This window comes from Triturus cristatus, chromosome 11 (assembly GCF_964204655.1).
Source record: "Triturus cristatus chromosome 11, aTriCri1.1, whole genome shotgun sequence".
Classification (NCBI taxonomy): domain Eukaryota; kingdom Metazoa; phylum Chordata; class Amphibia; order Caudata; family Salamandridae; genus Triturus; species Triturus cristatus.
The window spans coordinates 965,949,800-965,971,009 of record NC_140594.1 but is presented as its reverse complement, the minus strand read 5'-3'; the positions used below and the strand labels follow the sequence as shown (position 1 = coordinate 965,971,009).

General features: G+C 43.3%; 1 protein-coding gene across 1 annotated transcript in view; it reads right to left on the bottom strand.

Moving 5' to 3' along the window:
* The window catches only part of DNER (delta/notch like EGF repeat containing), a 1,164,201-nt gene that overhangs the window by 19,551 nt on the left and 1,123,440 nt on the right, over positions 1 to 21,210 (bottom strand). The window lies entirely within an intron of this gene.

Below are 21,210 nucleotides of genomic sequence, written 5' to 3'. Positions count from 1 at the left end.
AAACCTATTGTTAATGAAGTATCGCAGCCTCTACCACTTACGATAGGACCTTTGACACGAACTACAGATTTATTGCTTACTAAATCATGCCCAGAAAATCTGTTAGGAATTAAAACTCTGAAAGCACTAGGAGCCATAATATGTTGTTCTCCGGAAGGAGTAAGGTTGTTTTTACGTGATTTTAAAGGTCACTATGTGTCCAGAGACATGGATCCCCGACTACAGACTTTACCAGTACATCTATGGGCACAAGGCCCTACGGATGTTGGCTGCATGAACATTACACCCTATCGAGTTACATTGAAAGCAGGAGTGGTACTACCACGAATGCGACAATACAAGTTACCGCATGATGCTGTAGTGGCTTTGTTGAAAATCATTGATGAGCTGATTGCCCAGGGAGTAGTTGTAGAAACAGACTCCAATGTATGTAATTCACCGATAATTCCGATTCTTAAACGAACTGTTCCTACTGCCCCACCAGTGTACCGATTGGTTATTGATTTGCGTGAACTAAACAAGTGTATTGTACCACAATTCCCTGTGGTCCCTGATATATCATCATTGTTGACAGCAATTGATTCCGAAGCAACATTCTTTACTGTAATTGATCTCAAGAATGCCTTTTTCAGCGTCCCAATAGATCCGGAAAGCCAATACTTGTTCGGATTCAGTTTAAATGGGCGCAGTTTTAAATTCTCACGCGCTCCCCAAGGATTTACAGAAAGCCCCAGCATCTACAGCCAAGCACTGAAACGAGAACTTGACAGTATCCACATGCCAGTCAATACTGCACTGCTTCAATATGTCGATGATCTGCTGATCACCGCGAGAAGCGAGCCAGAATGTGAAAAAGCTTCTCTGACAGTTTTACATTTCCTAGCCGACAAGGGGCACAAGGTGTCCCCTTCTAAGCTGCAATTCTGTGTTCAGCGAGTTATTTATCTTGGTCACTCGCTGTCCAAGGAGGGAAGGCAGCTTACACCAGATCGCATCCAGTTAATTGCTAACATGTCAATACCCCAGACACAAAAGGAGGTGCGGGCTTTCATAGGCCTCACTTCATATTGTAGGCAGTGGATCCCTCAGTACGCATTTCTAGCAAAACCACTCATTCAGTTAACCACACAGGAGGCAGCCACATCGACTGTTCTCCCTTGGACTCAGGAACATACACAAGCTTTTGAAAGCCTAAAGAAAGCTTTATGTCAAGCACCTGTTTTAGCAACACCATGTTATAACAAACATTTTACACTCTTTGTTACAGAACGCGAAGGTACTGCCTTGTCAGTACTCACTCAGGATCAAGCAGGATCACGCAAGCCATGTGCTTATTTTTCCAGTACATTAGATCCCGTAGCTCAGGCTTTGCCTGCATGCCTGAAATCAGTGGCAGCGACAGCTTTAGCAATCAGACAAAGCGATGCCATAGTATTAGGACACCCATTGACAGTTCAAGTACCACATGCAGTAGAGGTTCTTGTGAACCGAACACAAACACAACACTTGACCATAGCAAGACTTACCGGTTATGAACTGACATTGTTTCAACCACACATAGAGATCCGACGGTGTAATACATTGAATCCTGCTACACTATTACCTGTAATTGGAACAGACCCACTAGCTCATGATTGTGTTGAAATCATTGAAATAAAGACGAAACCTAGACAAGACTTGACAGACGTTCCATTGTTAGATCCAGACCTGACGTTGTATGTAGACGGATCATGCATGAGAGCAAGTACAGGAGATTTAGTGGCCGCGTATGCAGTCACAACAGACACTGAAGTTATTGAGACACATTGTATAGATACTCTGTCAGCCCAAGCAGCAGAACTTATTGCTCTAACGCAAGCCTGTATTCAAGCCACAAATAAGAAAGTTAATGTATACACTGACTCACGTTATGCATTCGGAGTTGTACACGACTTCGGCGTGCTGTGGCGAGAGAGAGGTTATTTAACGTCCCATGGTGCCCACATTCAGCACGGGCCCCTCATTCATGCTTTGTTAGATGCAATACATCTACCCACTGCTATATCGATTATGAAATGTAAAGCACACACGAAGGTTACTGATACCATTTCTCAAGGCAATGATTTAGCTGACAAAACAGCTAAACAGACTGCTCAGAATCGCACATTAGACATGACAAAGCCAATAGTTCAGACACCAACACAGTGTATGACAATTAAGGATCCCACACTTGACGTAATTGACATACAGACACATGCCACAGCAGAAGAAATAAAGAAGTGGACTGAACTAGGAGGGATCCAGACAGATCAAGGATGGATGACGAAGGAGAAATCTGTATGGTTTCTCCCTGATTCCATGGTTCAAGCCATTATAGCTACAGTTCACAGTCCAGCACATTTAGGAGAGAAGGCTATGCTAGACAGCATTCAGCACATTTGGTTCAACAAACATTTACGAGCAGCAGCTAAACAAAAAGTTCGTACCTGTATGATATGTTGTCAGTTTAATCCAGGAAAGAGTGTTCCCGTAGAGCAGGGTGGATTTCAGCCTCCTGACCATCCTTTTGAAGTCCTCCAGATGGATTATATTCAGATGGAACGTTGTCGAGGATTCAAATATGTCCTCGTAGTTGTCTGCGCTCTCTCCCGTTGGACAGAGGCGTATCCCGTATCAGATTACACTGCCCCGACTACTGCCAAGCAGCTAGTTCGAGAATTCTTCCCACGGTACGGTTTACCACGTGTTGTATATTCAGATAACGGTCAGCCTTTCTCATCCGAATTAATGAAACATGTCTCACTCTTGTTGGGATATCAGTGGAAATTCCACTGTGTCCGACACCCCGAGGCAGCAGGTCTCGTAGAAAGACATAACCAGACACTGAAAATCAGACTGTCCAAAATATGTAGAGAGAAAGGTGTCGACTGGATAGTAGCATTACCAGTTGCACTCTTTTACATGAGAATGGTAGCACACTCTAGAACAGGGCTATCCCCGTATGAGGTGATCTTTGGTAGACCACCGAATATGTGGGGGACGCCTATACCACGCAAAATAACTGACATTGACTGTAACATGCTGACAGATTACTTGGCTTCCTTGATGTCTGCACTACAATCTTCTCGTTCACAGGTAGCTGCAGCCTTTCCCGACAACACTGAGGCGAAACCCCATGACGTTGTTCCGGGTAATCTTGTCTTTGTGAGAAATTTCGACAGGAAAAGTCAACTGGAGCCCAGGTGGAAAGCACCCAAGTTGGTCCTGTTGACCACAAGAACAGCCGTGAAGATCGAGGGACGCAAAGGGTGGATTCATTCAAGTCACGTCAAAAAATTTCATGGACTACCTTCAGATATAGACACTGTGCCCTGCACTCCCTCACAGACTGATTCAAAACTTCCTTTTGTTGAACAGAATGACTCTCAGTACTATAAATTAAAGCTTAGGCCCAAACAGTCGAGCAATTTGATTGTTTAAGTCCTCTCCAAGGTGAAGCGGTTGAATTGTCTCCGACATGTATCCCTTGGACCTGAGTAGAGAAAATACCCGAGAAATGTTGAAACGACGGGCGTATTGTAAATCACTGCGTAGCTACTGTATGAGGACATTATTAATTTTGTTTTTATTGAGTATTTTAGTAATTATTACGAGTGTGATTTTGCACATATATCATCCTATCTCTAGACATGTTTATAATGTTGCTGCAGAACATTCTTTTAGTGACCTACCGCCACATGAATTATCTTATAGACTTGCGCTGCGCAATAACACCTTCATTAGTATGTTACATCATTCCCATCAGACTAGTAATGCCACCAATTGTTGGGTGTGTGGCCGACTTCCTCCCTATCAGAATAACAAAGGAGTTCTGCCTTTCTTTCCACATCCATTCACACACAATGGCTCCTGTGGAGCATGGTTTAGTTTATTAAATTCCATAGACCCAGACACAGCAGTTTATCAACAACATTGGATATGGGGAAATCTGAATCTAGTTTTATTCAAAGTCTGTCACCCTAATAAGGAGGGTCACCCCAGTAGAACAGGAACTGATTTAGAAAATGAAGTGTATAAATTAGGTAATTTTACGCCTAATCTTATGATTTTGAATGTCAAATCCGAAGTTGAACTAATTCTGCCCACTATGTCAGTATTCCCAGTAAAGGGTGAATTATGTGTAAGAAAAGTTGGTTCCATACACATGGGCCATAGCCAATGCGTTACTACAGTAGAATATAGTGATCAAGGTAAATCTTCATTTAGAGCTTCTCGCCATTCTTACTTTATATGTGGTCAGACGGCATATATGCGTCTGCCTCTAGATTGGGATGGTACCTGTTACATCGCATTCCTTTTGCCACCTGTTTTCCTAGCTCCCCCTGATTATTATCGAAATGTTCATTTAGTACACAATAGAGAGCAAAGAGATCTCCCAGTTGTCGATTATACTGAGACAGCATGGGACAAGTATGTAGATTTCAATAAAGGTATCTTTCCCTATATAGGTACAATATCAAATAGTAAGCTGATACGCAGACTCACCAAGACTCTTGAAGCTGTAGTAAACGAGACTATAGCCGCCCTAGGCAATCTGACAGAGGAACAATCAGTGATGAGAATTGTTGTTCTCCAGAATCGTCTTGTCCTTGACGTCATCCTGGCCGATAGGGGCGGAGCTTGCAGGGTCATCGGATCCAGCTGCTGCATATTCATACCAGAAAATTCGCCATCTGTATATAAAGCTATAACACGCCTTCATAAGATTGTAAGCCAGATACACGAAAATCCAGGCACTTGGACGTGGTCCGGGTGGTTTTGGAGTGTGATATCAGCCTGGGGATGGAGAGTTTTATCCTTCCTAGGTATTGGCCTTCTTATGCTCTTCAGTTGTTGTTTATGCCTGCAAGGTGGACCAGCGATTTGTGGTCTGTGTGCCACATCATGCATTCCACATCACAGGTCCCGTTCAGAATGCCGGAAGGAAGAAGAAATGATGCTCCATGAGCAAATCAATGGAATGATGAAGATTGATGTCTCGTGAAGGGCAAGAAGGGGACAAGGAGGGAATGTGGAAATGTGGATTTTCCTGATCAGTTATGTCCCCTATCTTGGACCCCAACGGTTCTATATGCATGTTACAAGTACATGTATGTTCCCTCCAGTTCCAGTTTCTAAGACGCAAACATATGTGTGTCTACCGTCGACATGTTCTCTGTCAGATCCGCCATCACAGGGTTGGATATTCGATTCCTAAGTATGAAAGGCCACCGACTTTATATGGCTAAGTTACTTCATTTTTACAGTTCAGGCAAGTAGGCCCGATTCTGTCCTCAAGCCTTTCCCTGCTCTCTGTCTCTGACAGCTTCAGCTTGAGCTCGCATCTGTATCCATGAACTTTGTCCTACTCCCTGTGCAGCTAACGGTGCCTGCCTCGGCCAGTTTTCGCCTGTCTGCCAAGAAGTTGTATTTCACCTTCGAATTATCTATTTTGCTCTCCAGCCGATGCATTCCTGTCCAGTGATTTAGGTAAACATTTCCTTTAGCTCACAAGCAAAGGACTCAGCCTTTCCGTCCTCCTGCAAGTGATTCATAGCCCTGTTGCCATGGAAAGTTTTCTATCCCTCGCATCTCATATAGACACTTAGACGCTTGTACACGTACACAGTCAGTATAGAATAGATTCTGTCCGAGAGTCTCTTCCTTGTGGATAACATAGTTCTTTAAACATAGGATGTTAGATATGATTTGGGATTAGGTTGACTTGACCCCCAGACTTCTCGTCTCCACATGTAGAGCTAAATGTCAAGTCCCCTTCACCCCCTAGTTGCACGTCAATTACACGTCATGCTGCCGCGCGCGCATCTATGCCAAGTATTATCTTATAGATCCACCTATGTCTGATAATTCTAACCAATCATGTTTCTTTTATTCCTTATTACGCCTAGTTTCGATTATGTCACTGTTTTGTCGCTTTTCTTATCAAATGTTACGCCTTCTACATTCGTTTCATTGTAATGTACTTATTATAAAAATACATGTCTGTTAATAAATTATTGTACTTCACTTCCTGAACCCTCGTGGTGACGGAACCTGAAGGCCGCGACTCGAGTCGGCCATTTTGAATGGAATAAAGCCCATTAGAAAACCTCTTATACCACGGATTCTGCCTCTTGTTATTTTGAGCTATTTACTTTATTTTAAGATTCCGTATGAAATTCAGTCCGGTATTTTTATTTACCACACGTCCCTGAAACCTATTGTTTTTTCAGTGAATTTCAAAGGTTTTTAAAATGCTAATTTCTAACTGTAAAGTCTGTAAAACCTATGGTGTTTTCAATGAATATATATATATATATAATCAAATGTATCTTGTGGTGTCTCGATAATAATTACTTCATGTTTGGTTCTCAAATGTACAAACAAACAAGAGGCGTAGCAATGGGATCTTGCTTCACCCCCAGCTATGCCTGTTTAATGGTTGGTTGGTGGGAGGAGCAGATCCTCAAGAAAATTTGGGCTCAACAATATACAGGTCATGTCAAATATTGGCTGAGATACATTGACGACGTTTTTGTCGTTTGGCAGGGCAATGAGGAGGAGGCTACTTCTTTTATTGAAAATATCAACAATAATGAAGTAAACCTTAAATTTACTTCTCATATAAATGAAAGAGAAATTGATTTCCTTGATGTCAAACTGTTTATTCATGAGGGCACAATTCACACTACCCTACACAGAAAGGAGACGGCAGGGAACTCGACGCTACATGCGTCAAGCGCCCACCCACAACACCTCATACAAAGTATCCCATATGGGGAACTCCTTAGGTTAAAAAGAATTTGCAGTACCAAGGAACAACAAGAGAAATGCACCAATGAGGCACTCATAAGATTCAAACAAAGAGGGTATGACACACACACTCTTAAACAAGCAGTCAGTAAGGTCGCCCAGAGATCTAGGGAATCATTGTTGGAAAATAACAATCTTGAAGCTGAGCAAGTATTAGAAACCAACACCCCTAGACTGATCCTTACCTACAACCTGCAGGAACGACAAATCAGGTCCATTATTAAACGCAATTGGCCCATTGTTTTAACTGATGCTGTCATAGCCCCTGACCTCCCCAATAACCCCACCATCACTTATAGGAGAGGGATGTCCATGAGATGCCAGTTGGTCAGAAAAAGTCCGGAATACATAGCCAAAAAATCCACCTGGCTACAACCAAGACAAGGGTTTTATAAATGCTCTTCATGCCGAGCATGTAGATTTGGAGAGACAACCACTAAATACATGACTCCTTTCAGTCCCATTGAGTATAAGATCAAAGGCAATCACAACTGCAAAACCGAATACGCTGTGTATGTCCTGACATGCACCTGCGGCCTCAAATATGTAGGCAGCACGAAATTGCAGGTGCATGTCAGGATTCTACAACATCTACGCGCAATCGTTAATAATGATCCAGCGTACCCGGTTGCCCGACATTTTAAAATAGTCCACGGCAATGACCTTAAATGTCTGAAATACTTTGTGATTGCCGCCGTCCCTAACCTCCCAAGAGGAGGCAATCGAGAAAAACTACTCCGTCAACTCGAATCTAGAATGATAGTTGAACTCGATACCAAACATCCCAATGGGCTCAACAACACTGAAGATCTCCACAATTTTCTATAGTACTATTCAACATTATGTTTTTATATGAAGACTTATTGTGGGAATGTTTTATAACAATTCTTTACTTCCTTTTAGGAGTCCGTATAGAGAGTTTTTATAGAAGGTTTTTACAGTGGGTTTTTATATTGTATTTTCTTAGGTCATTTTATATTTTAACATGATGTCATTTCCTTAGCTGCTAATATATGTAATCTCCCCCCTTCCCCGGTTTTTTTCCTCCCCTTTTTCCTTTTGTTGCACTATAAACTTTGTGTATCCCACAAAGTATTTGCACTATTTGCACATATTCTCCAGCACCTTACCATTTTAGCGCCTTGCACTTTAAAACATCTAATCCAGATGTCATGATAGCCCTCCATGGGTTACATAAATATGCATTTTTGCACAATTCCGGCAGATTACCAAATGGTTGTTTATTGCATTAACTTTCCAGTACGCATAACTTGTTTTTATGGTCTGTTTTGAGATACAACATTCATGTTGTCAAACCATTTTAGTCAACTTTAAGATGGAATTTTGGGCAGAGGATTTATCCCAACGTAGCCACTTTAACTCAAACATTCCATACACTACTGGATCCTTGCATAGAATCAATACACAACATATATACAAAATCCATGTTTATGTATGTTGTTTTATGTTTCAGGCATTTACGCATCCATTTTTGACAACATATGCAATGTATTTATACATGTGAACAACTTAATTGGTCGATTGGGACTCCAACTACATTTATGTCTATGATTGTGAACTTGCCAATCGTTTGGCAAGTAACCAGCGCTAAATGAAGGTGTTGTTTATGTCTATTATCACGTGACAGAATAGTAAAAAAAATGCACTCACACAAAAAAAAGCCATTTGGGTATAAAAACTGTTGGCGGACTGCACTTCCGCATGTGAACAAGGATACTCTGTTATCCGAAACGCGTCGTAAGCTGTAATTGAATAAAGACCTGATTTTGCCACAAAGAAAACGGGTGTCCGTGACTCTCTCTTCGCTGTCTTGCCGGATGGGAAGCGGGAAGAGCTGGGAAAAGTGTTTTGGATATATATGTTCAAAGAGGGGAGGAGGTGACAGCCGGTAATGAACAGCATCTGAGGAAGGCGAGGGTGCCGAAATGCATAATGCTGTAATTACTCGTGAATAAAGTCTCCCGAATTGAACCCCGCTGTGTCCCTGGATTACTTCGATGCAAGTGGTTGTGTGGCATATTTTCCGCGTCTGCCAGGAACGCGGTACAGGGACCTGTTCAACAAGCGTCCAGGGACTATTCTGGCAAGGAGAAAGTGTTATCAAGGTATTGATTTTTCCCCGGACCGCCTCAGAAATGGACCAGGGCAGAGGCCGCTGTCAGTGACAGACCGTGATCACATGGGGAAGCGGGTTGAGTTCCTCCCGCTTTACGGCCCGGATCTGTTTCCACCTTTGGGGCATGGACGTTGGGGACCGGAGGGAGTCTGTATCACTGTATTTACGGGGTCACCTGCCGATACACGGCCCCCCCTTTGCGAGGTATTTTCAGCGCTCACATGAGTAAAATGGATCCTGCTGCTTTACCAACACTATCTGGTGTATGCTGGGAGAGGTAGTCGTTTATTGGACTGCATCTGCCGGGACTACTGCAGGGTCAGCTGATCTCCCACCAATGGGAGTACCCAAGTATGTTCAAAGAGGGGAGGAGGTGACAGCCGGTAATGAACAGCATCTGAGGAAGGCGAGGGTGCCGAAATGCATAATGCTGTAATTACTCGTGAATAAAGTCTCCCGAATTGAACCCCGCTGTGTCCCTGGATTACTTCGATGCAAGTGGTTGTGTGGCATATATATATATATATATATATATATATATATATATATATATATATATATATATCACCAAACAAAGTTTGCCTGTTGTAGAAGACGCCATCGCCACAGAAAATAGTATGACAACTTGGTTTATTCAAGGAAACAGCAGCAGCAGAACTAACTCGTAGTCCACAAAATTAAAGTCCCAACCCGACGCGTTTCGTTGATACTTCATCAGGGGCATTGGGTTCGAATACTGCAGCAAAGCGATTTTGGCGGCACTTGTTTAAGTTCCAGAAACCCCGCCTCAGTGGGTGTGGCCAAAACAACGGCCTCCTGGGTTTTGTAGTGCACGTCTTTCTTCTCAGGTGAGTAGCTTGCTGAAGAATCAAAAATTAAAATTTGTATTATCCAAGTGGATCGTGGCACACAAATGTAGAACACAGTCACTGCTTTAAACTCATGAATAAACGGCTCCTGTGCCATAAGCAAATCCGCCGGTTGACGGATTCGCTGGAGTGCTGCACCTGCACCGGAGCGTCTTCAGCGACTCAGGCCAGCCGCATAATACCACCAAACAAAGTTTGCCTGTTGTAGAAGACGTTACGTTTGAAATAATCAAAAGAACTAAAACTATGTCTGACATGATCTTTTACCCTAGGTTTGATGCTTGTAAAAAATTGTGCGTAGTGGACTGTATGAAGGAATATGACTCCAGGATGGACCCACTTCGCTCGACTGGTGTTAACCAACTCCTTATATCCTTTGTTAGACCCTTCAAACCTGTTTCTTCTACTACTATAGCCAAATGGGTTAAACTATCAATGCAATTGGCTGGCATTGACCTCCATAGATTCCAAGCTCACTCTTTAAGAGGGGCCATGGCCAGTCAATCCTTTTGGAAAGGAGGTAAGTTAAACGACATCCTCAAAGCAGCAGACTGGTCAAACTCTTATACCTTTGCTAAACACTACTGCAAACCAGTTGAACACATGTCTGATGTAGTTCTCCTTGACTACCAACATGCATAATGGCAGCCTCCGGTCTTGTAATGAAATTGCGATTCTCCTATTACCATGACCAGAGAATCTGGATTTCATTAAAGACACGGAGGCTGACATTATCCCAACCCTCCTTCCCGGGAGTGGATTCTAACATCTGTTTATTTGTCATATGTTATACTTTGATTTATAATATTATAACTCAATTTGTTTAACAATTTTGCCTTTTATTACCTAATGTGGATTATATTATCTTTAACCACTGTTTTTCTTACCCCTTCATAGGGTGATAAGTACATTTCCTAACTTTTTTTCCCTTTTCAGACAATTCGTCTTGATTGAACTCTTCTTCATCATCCTTGTAACAGCAACCGACACCCTTTTCCTCTATTCCATGGAGTGGCCTTTTCTGCATGATGCCAGCTTCTGGACTTCGCTGCCTCTGAGAAACTTCTTATCTTCCTGTGTTCAATGCATTTAAAAGAGGCTGATCTCTGTGCTGCCGTTGCCTGGATACACTTGTTTGTTCTAGAAGTTTTACTTATGATGTAACTTTAAAGTGGCTGTACTTGAAGTTGCATTAAAAAGATAATGCATAATGTCAGCCTCCGTGTCTTTAATGAAATCCAGATTCTCTGGTCATGGTAATAGGAGAATCGCAATTTGAAACAGTTAAGAGCTGGAAGACTGATAAGTGACAGATCTTTGCTTTGTTTATCATCGGCCACACACTCTGTGGATCTTCTGGGATGACATCCTCAAGCCATCAGAACCTCCCCAACCCTTCTTCAGTTCAGGAAAGACCTGAAGACGTACCTCTACAATGATGCTACATCTTAAAGCAGTAGCAAGAGATCTTCTTGTCTCAAGTGCTAGCATTCACTGTAAAGAAACGCTGTTGATTTTATCTGTGTGGTTGACCTGCACAGTGCTCCTTTGCCTTCCAACTAGGCTCACACTATGGAAATATCACATACATACATACTGTGCCTATTTGTATATGAAAATGCTCTAGCTGAACTATTATTTGCTGAAGGTGGCTAGGTTCAAGTGTGGCCTCATCCCAGGAGCCTTCAACCCAAAAAGGCCATGGCTGTGAAATCAGCCAATGTGGGTAGAGAGGGAAAGGTGAAAAAAGGGAAGTGAAGGAAAGAAGAAAGTGAGGTAAAAGAGAAAACAGTGGTGGAAAAAAAATAAAGTGAAATTGGAATAAGAAATCGTGAAAAAGCAAGTAGAGAGCAATGCCAATAGGTGGATGAGCATGCAAGAAAAACAGGAGGAGCAAATTAACATCATATTTGCACTCATTACCTTTTGAACATAGGAAAGGAGCTGTGCCTGCACTGAAACTACTTTCTCCAACAACAGGAGTGACCTAAGGAGTCCCACTTTCTGGACCTGATGACCGGGCTGTGAAGGAGGACTTTTGCCACAATCCAAGTACCCAGGGAGAGCCACTGTGGGTACGACTGTCGCCGCTGGGGAACTACAAGCCCCATAACCTCCTGTTGTCACCTCACCTGAAGCCGATCAGCTGTCTATTTAAGATGATGCGTGGTCCCACAGAGCAGGCCGTCCCCAGGCTAAGCCTGGGCAAAAGGTAGACCTTGCACGCGCCTGTGAGTTGAGAAGGCCGGGTTTTCCCATCGTTTTATTTTTTTTACTCTTTTTATTAAGTAGCAGCACATGTTGTTAATACAACACAGATGTTACATGAAACATTTTGGCAATTATCTGTGTTAAGATATATGCATCCATTCATATGGTTTTTCCATCTTGCTGCATGGTGAGTTTTGTTAGGTGGTGAAGATCGGACAGTGCTATAATCACACCGCTTTTGCACTTCAATGTATCTGTTAGTTGAGTCATGGTAAAGAGAAAGCTTCCTGGGAACCGAGACTGGGGAATGTGAACACTTAATAAATTGGCAGAACTGCCACAACCCTTGACTCTTTTTTAACAAGGGCAGCGGGCGTCCTCGCAAAGTAAATCTATCTAGCAGAGCGACGCCTATCCCTCAACCTGGATGAGCCCTCTAGCCCCTCCCCTCCTAAGACAGCTGATGACCAGATGGATGACCAGATGGCAGCAGTATGGGAGGATGGTTACGAGACCAACAGATTAATTTGTCGATTCACCAAACACCAATCCAGGGGTTTGCTGTAGCCAATTCTGTCGCTCTAAGAAATAGCGTGAATGGCTCCATTGTTAGTGGTCCCCTTGGTAAAAGGAAATGCAATTTCAAACAATGGGCTTCAACTAAAACCTCAACTAATAGAAAAGAAGAGGGACTTTCTAAGCCATCTGAGTCCACTCCCCCAGAGTCTGCTCCATCCTGCTCAAATGGTCCTTTAACCACTGGCCTTGCAAGTTGTTTAAATGGGTCCTTTACCCTTGTGTTTTTGGCGCTGTGGTCAATATTGATTGGTCTGGGCTGTTGGATATAATAAAAGCTACAGTGGCTGACTGTATCTAACCTCTAATGGCCCTGCTGCAAAATCAGGAGGATGCTATTGCTCAGTTATCCCTGCCCGAGAAAAAGGATTTAGCTGGGTCTTTACCTTTGAGCACTGCTCCTGCCTCATGCCATATCATCATGTGAGGTCCTACTCCCGCTAAGAATGCCCAGTCCTCTCCTACGAATGAGGTGAGTGTTCTGTCTGCAGGCTCTAATAGTGTGGAGGCCCAACAACAATCTGAGGCGCGGGCTGTTTCTCTATCAGAAGGAGATGTGCCAGGTATTAATCACCTTTCCCAACAAGTCATGCCTTAATCTTCCACCTGAATGCTGCCCATATGTAACCATGTTAAATGACATACAGTGTTTGCAGTCTACAAGGGATGAACACAATTCAAAAATGAAAAATGAAGTCTGTCATTGACTGTCTTCTAACTCTGACTTTATGCTGAGAGCGTTTAGTGACATTCTGTTTGTCAGGCGGGTGGTTGGGTTAGACAACAACTTAACGGGGACTGTGTTGTTATCAACTGTAAATACCCTGGTTTAGTTCATCGCCTATTGCAATCTGGGGCAGCAATGAAATACATTAGGTGGCAAAATCAATATTGTGCTATTGGGCTATTTTTATCAACATTTACAAAGTGTGAGCAGGGCGAGGGCCTGTGCTATCCAGACCTGTGGAGGTCTGCTGTTCCTACCTCAAATCTCTTCCTTTTCCCTGTCTGATTTGTCAAACGTAGATTGACGCCCCAACCTTACTTGGGATTTTATGGCCTCCAGTGTAGTAAAGTTAGAGCATCAGGGGGGCGATTATGTGTATTTAGGTTCGGTTGCTAGTAGCCCTGTGGTAGGAAGCACTTGCTATCCTTGTCCCTTTGAAGAAATCCTGTGCCCTCTGCAAAATCCCCCTCACAGTATATCGCAGGGCTATTCTCAAATACCCCTTGTGATAAGGAGCAAAAGTCTAAAGGGGGGTGGGGCGAATGCAGACAGGCCAATTTGACGACAGGCTCAGACTGGGCCATTAAATTTGCCTCCTGGAAAATTGCAAGTCTGAGGAGGAAATTGGAAAATTTAGAATGGGTGAGGATAACTGGCAGGTATAATGTGATATGCTTGCAGGAAACATGTGAGGTAGAGCCCAGTTTTTTGGATGGCTTACGTTCCTTCCATTCCCCTGCCATGCCTTCTAGGGCAGGTAGAGCAAAAGGTGGCCTCCTCACTTTGATTTCAAACACCTGCTTAGAAAGAGTTTGTAAATTTCACAATTTTTCCCCTTACTTCCATTGTTTGGTGCACAAAATGTGCAAAGATTGGGATCTGTTAATTTTGAACTTCTGCAATAACTGTTTTACCGGAAATATGGCCCAGGTAGCGTGTTCACTACAGTCGGAGTTGGGGACCATCCAATCCCACCATTCCAAAGTTTTCAATGTAAATTAGATGGGCGATTTTAATGTGCATCACTGCCCAAGGCTTGAAAAATCTGCTTGTGGGCTAAAGGACAATGAAGGAGAGTCATTGGTTCATTTTGAACACAACGAATATGGGAACTCGTTGAATGGTCTCCTGGTAAAAATGAATCTGGTAGTATATATATCAAGGTGGATTCCCAGAGAGCGTTTGGCTAGCACCTTTGGGAAACCAGATAGGGGCATTACGATTGATTATATCATTGCCTCAGAATTAATTTATGGCTCACTGAGTTAAAGTGCTTTTTTTCAGGGTTTAGTGACCACGGCTGGTTGTCTTGCTCCCTAAGGGTGGAGGGTTTATTAAAAGCCAACAGAACTGTGGTTCCTAAGCCAGTGTTAGCCACCAAAAATCTTTGTCCTTGAGGTGGGACAAGGTGAACAAACCTACATTTTTCCAAGGGCTCCTCTACTGCAAACAATCAGAGGTGTTGACTTGCCTGAATCCAGAGCTTATCTCTGGAGAGGTTATGACTGCTTTTATGGATATTCAGCCACATTTGATTATGTCTCTCATTCTAAGTTGTGGTCCATTATGGCGAAAATAGGTATTGAAGGCCCCGTTATCAATTTTATAAGAGAGATGTATTCAGGGGCCTCTGCCTGTGTGCATTTTGGCCGAGAAGGCGAAGGTACTAAGCGCTTTAAGATTGAAAGGGGTGTAAGGCAGGGCTGTGTTCTGGTCTCCTTTCTGTTTTCCCTTTATACCAACAGATTGGAACCAGTTTTGGTGGAGAGGGCCAGGAATGTTCCTTATATTAGATCACGCCCACTCCCTCACTCCCACGCCCAATCCCCATTCTTCTCTATGCAGACGATGCGGTGCTCATAGTACAAGCTGGTCGAGCACTGCAGGGTCTCTTAGAGGACTACACAATTATTATGAGGGAGTTGTATCTTCAGGAGAATGACAGTAAATCTTTCTCACTTGTCTGTGGGAAATCCCCAACCACACCCAGTGTTCCATATTGGAAATCGTACGGTGGAAGAGGTTGAGACATTTTCGTATCTGGGTATCTTGTTTGACTCCAAGTAAAAGTGGAAAAATATGGTTGTAAACAGGGCTCTGACACTTGAAAATTATATTAGCCCTGTTCAACTTCAAAAAGAAAGTAGGGTCAAAGCCTTTTCCTCAGGTACTAAGAACTTATGCAGCAAAATCTGTTACAACAGCCAGCTACGGGGCGGCCGTTTTGGGCATGGTGGAAGCTGATGAGATCCAGCAAGTTGAGGATACATTTTTCAAGAAGCTTTTAGACTTGCCCTGCTCTCGCTCTAATATAATATGCCACAGTGAGTTGGGGTGCCTTACAAAACAGACATAATTAGGTTGGCACCGGTATTGCTCTGGCACTCGATTTAAAAGAGGGACACGGTTGCCTTAAACCAGCTGATCTGGAGGACTGCCTGAATTTAGAGTATGCCATAGCAATTCCCTGGCTGTCATATGTAAAGTGCACTTTGAAGGATTTGGGTTTGCTTGGACTGCTTAACACTCCTACAACCTGTTCGACAGTATGTAAGGCAAGACTGAAGGAGGCATTTGTAGCTAAAGCTGCTCTTGAAAGATGTGAGAATAATAACCAGAAATATGTGGTTATCCATTATAACACTCTTGCCTTGGTTTGCAGTCTTATCTGATGTTAATCCAAATTCACAGCATCGTTTCATACTTACTAAATCCATATGAATTATTTCATGTTAATGTTGGACTTTCCTGTAACTTGTTATTCACTCAAGGTGCTCGGCTTGTGCCCATGTGATGGTGTGTCAACTCAGTCCACCCTGCATTTTATGTTCTTCTGCACTTTTTATTGATTTCCGAGGAAGAAATGTATTGTTCCATTTATGTGTAGGTATAATTTTAGGCATTAGAAACCAGCCTTGTGCTTTATCCAGAAGCTGGATGGCCCATTGGTGTGTCAGGCGGTTGCACTTTATCTTTGGGGATGTCTGAAAATTAGACGACAGATGAAACAATGAAAGGATGAATTGTAAGGTTTTAATTCTTTTAGTGAACCTTATGTTTTTAGGTACACATTGGTTATCGATGTTTCTATTTATTAGGTCTTAAAAAGTTGTACTATCTATGAATTTTTTTTATTCACTAATGTTTCAACTGTCTATTTATGATTGTTTTATATGGTTTTATATCTTATATGCTTCGGAATCTAAACGAAATATAGGTATTTGACTGACTGACATTAATTGTTTCTGTAAGTTGAGCAAATGCAAAGTTATTATTTTGGTGCAGCTTTAACCTACAGAGTGAATACAGTTAAGCACTATGGACATATAGTGAAGCACTGCAGACTCAGAGTAATGCACTACAATCTCACACTATAATCAAGTGAGAAATGGGGAAATTAATTTTTTAATACCGAATTAAATTATAAGGATCGCAGTGGCCATAACCAGTTTTTCAATATCCTACCTGCGTCAGGTTAGTCGCTGTGCTGATTTAGGGTGTAGTCAAACTTGCTCAGCTCATACATGTGTGCACACATATGAGTACACATGTTCGCATCTAACCAGCGCAGAGTTTCTTAATCCAGCTATGCAGTGGCAGACCGTTTTTGCAAAGGTGGGCACTAGCGGTTAGCATCCGAAGCCAATTTTATGGAAACTTTCAGTGAGTGAGAAGTTAAAGCAGGTCAGAATCCACTCTCTCATAGGAATGTATCCACGTTGCATTGAAAAAGTGATTTTTATGCAGTTGTGCTTTGTACATCCACCATTATTAACATTCAATAAAAACAGCAAGGATGAAGGGCATGATAATGGCACTACACAATAGGCAGAATGCCTACTCATGATTGGCAGGGGCACTAAAAAGGCTGGCCTGGGTGAGCATGGTCTATTATCTTTAAGATGCATCTTATTTTAGTCAACCTTGTAGCATAAATGAAATGAAATGAAATTTAGATTTATAACGTGTGCCAATACCCGAGGGTGTCTAGGTGCGGCGGCTATGCAGTGTTGGCTAACCCGAAGGGGATTTTAACTTGGTACAATCGGGCTAGATGTTAAAGAGCCTGTTTTTAGGAGCTTGCGGCACTCCAAAAGATTGCTTTCCATCTTGAGTGTCAGAGGGAGTGAGTTCCACAATTGAGCTGTGCCTGCAATGAAACTTCTCCACCCCCATGAGGCACTTTTGGCCCTGGGGATAACCAGATTAAAGGAAGTCGCTGAGCGGAGCTGCCTCTCTGGAACATACCACCAAAAAACTGCTTGTAAAGTAGTCAGGGCCGAGGCCATGTAGCACTTTAAAGGTGATGCAAAGGGCCTTGAATTCGATTTGTCTTTTAACTGGTAGCCAGTGCAAGATAGGGAGGGCATGCACCAATGATTGATGTTTGGGGGTTGCAAGTAGCAGACGAGCTGCTGCATTTTGGAGAACCTGAATTTTGTTGAGGAATCATGATTGTATATCAATACATTTTTGACAGGATAAGTGCTGCAACCACTGCTTTCTGAAGTTCTAATGGTGCAAGAGGTAAAGTTTTCCTGAGAGCTTTAATCATGAAAAAACTGGAGGCGGTGATCGCATTAATTTGCTCCCCGAAGGACAGCTTGGTGTCAAAGTAAACTCCTAAGTTTTTTATCTTAGAAACTGGATTTGGGATTTCACCCAATTCCCATGGCCACCAGCTTGGTTGCCACAAAGAAGTATCGCGCCCAAAAAGAAGCACCTCAGTTTTTACTGTGTTTAACTTCAGACGGTTTTGGGACATCCAGTGTCCAACTTCACGCATACAGTCATGAAATCTCGATGCGGTGTCTGTCGGGTCCCCTGCAAAGGATGCCACGATTTGCATGTTGTTGGCATATGACATTGTTTTAAAGCCAAAGGACATTATGAGAGAGCAGAGGGGGGTAACATAAAGGTTGTAAAGTGTTGGGTTCAGCTAGGAGCCCTGCGGCACCCTGCAGGGAAAAGAGAACAAAGGAGACATATGTCCACTGAGCTCCACCCGTTGTTCCCTATCACTGAGAAAGGACTTCAGTAGGGCCAAAGCCCTGCTCCTGATACCCACATCAAAGAGTCGGCTGATAAGAAGATTGTGATCAACCGTATCGAAGGTCGCAGAGAGGTCCAACAGGATCAAGTCTGTCTTCCCACCTTTGTCCAGGACCTCTCTTATTTCCTCTGACACATTGATCAAAGCCAGCTCAGTGCTGTGTTGACTTATAAAGCCATATTGAGAGCTGTCTAGGAGTTTATTATTAATAAACTGGGTTAGCTCTATCTTCATACCCTTCTCCACGATCATAGCTGGAGAAGGTAGTCCAGAGATCGGCCTGTAGCTGTTTGGATCTTTATTGTCCATATTTGTTTTATTCAGCAGTGGGAGAATGGATGCCCTCTTCCATTGTGTTGGAAAATATCTAACGGAGAACATGCAGTTGAAGATATCTTTAAGGTAGTTGACTGTAACCTAAGGTTCCAAGTAGAGAACTTTAGAGGGGCATGGGTCCCAGGAGGAACCCGATCTTGTCTGACTAAGGATCGTCATGACCTGTGTATCCGAAATGGGGTCAAACGTGTTAAAAAAAAGACTGCTGGGGGGCCAGCACAGCTTCATCCCTCTATTGTGGTGGGGGTGGGTCCCTCAGTTCACCCTCCCCCGATGGGTGGAGGAAAAAGAGTCTGAGACTGCTTTAACCTTTGCCTGGAAGGAGTCTGCTAGCAAATTGCAGAATTCTTGATCTACACCCGTGTTTTTCTGTACTGAGAGTTTACTCAGCTTCTGTACAGTGGAAAAGAGTTATTTGGAGGAATTGAGGGAGGTCCTAATTTTAAAAGAAAATAGCAATTTTTTGTGGCTAGAATTTGTGTTTTGTATTCCACAGTGGCTTTTTTATAAGCAGTCTTATCATCAGGGTCGTAGTGGGTGCACCATTTCCTTTACAGCCTTCGACAGGCTTGCTTCTGATATCTCAGACTGTCGTCAAACCATGGCTCAGAGGGGGAGTTCCTTTTATCGGTTATAGTTTTTAATGGTGCTATAGTGTTTAGGTTATCGGAGATCCAGTTATGGTAGATGTTAGTGGCCTCGTCCAAGTCTGCTGGGAGACCCGGTTTTCAGTAGTGCTGATGGGTCTTGAACGTTTCTGAGGTGACCTTGTGCCAAGGACGTTTTAACGATTTGGGTGGGAAAGGGATTCTGGCTCAGCTACCGCTTCTGGGGAAATGCTGAACACCATGGCTGAGTGGTCAGACCATGCTAAAGGGATGATAGAGGAGAACTTAAGATATAGGTTGTCTGAAAAAATGCCTTCCAAAGCATTGCCAGCCTTATGGGTAGGGCTATTCACTAGCTGTAGGAGGCCTGTACTTTCCAGAAGATCAGTGAAAGCAGCAGCGTATTTTGATGCTGCGTTTTCAAGGTGAAGGTAAAAGTCCCCTAAGATGGTGAAGTCAGGAAAGAGGACTTTGATGTCCAGCAGTTGACTGCTGTTGTGTAAAAAAGTTGCACTTGGTCCTGGAGGTCTGTACATTAGTACCCCGTTAAAGGAATACTGGCTGGTCAAGGTAATTTTAAAGACCAGCGCTTCACAGTTCGGAACAGCTTGTAAGGGCTCGAAGGAAACTTTCATATGTTCCTGGGAAATAATTGCCAGCCCTCTGTCCTTTTTAAAGGCTGGTCTAATCTGGAGATGACAAAGCCCGGAGGTGCGGCCGTGATGAGGTCTGGGTCAGACCCGGCATCTGCCCAGGTCTCTGTAACAAATGCCAGGCTCAATTCCTGAACTTCCATAAATTCAAAGAAAGCCAGTACGTTTTTTTATCAGTGACCAGGCATTGACAAGTGTCGCTTTGAAGCTCCTGGCGCCTTTCTTTGAAGGGGTTAAGTCAGTGATTGTTGGTTTTGGATTAGGCGGGGTAAGGGTTGTCATGGTGGGGGGTGTACCTTTAATTTTAAGGTTTGTCAGAGAAAGTTGGCATTGGGGGCAGATCCTCAAGGTCAGAGGGTGCAGAGGTTTTACCATAGGGCCGGAACAGAATTTGCCGGCATCTCGTATCTGGGTCAGCTCATCTTGTGAGTAGTGCTGGTGTTTAGACCCAAAATTGACAGAGTGGCGCTGAGTGCAGTCCGAGCACGGATGTGTGCAAATGGTCTTGCCTTTGGTTCGACAGTGGCACGTCAGCGGTGCCATTCCGTTTAAGCAATGGAGGAGCCCGAGCCACTAGACCATCACCCTATGAGACACCGGGTGGTTGAGGCTCCCTTCCTTTCCCCGATGCTCTCTCCACTCAATCTGGAAGAGTCCTGTGGTGGACCAAAGAGTTGGGGGAAGAGGATCCCAGGGAAGTTTAACACCGGAGGTGAGCCCAAGATTAAAATCAACAAGTCAGGTAAAAGTTTTAAAATACATAAGATTTGGCATACGTTTCGCTAGCGCATTCAATCAGCCCACCAGCTATGCAGGGTTAGCCTGGTAGTCCGCTGTGGGTCAGCGGTGCCATTCCGTTTAAGTAATGAATGAGCCCGAGCCAAGCTGACTTGTGCTCACCCCTCAATGATTCAGGGCCTTGGACTCAGCTTCCTTATGTCTGACATCCCACGTAAGGCACAGCCTGTGAGTACACTAAAGTTTAAAATAAAAATAATCATAAAGAACCAGAGAGAGATTTTGATTTTTTTTTCCAGATCTTTGGTAATACATAACTCTATGATTGTCTGTGAAATCTAGAGTATCACAAGCACATTGCATGAAGGTTTAAGAGGGAAATGGGAAAGATAAAGGTAACCCATAAAATATACAAACATGAACCCCACACACAACAGCAAGTGGCAACTGTTAATATTGTTGTATGCTGCA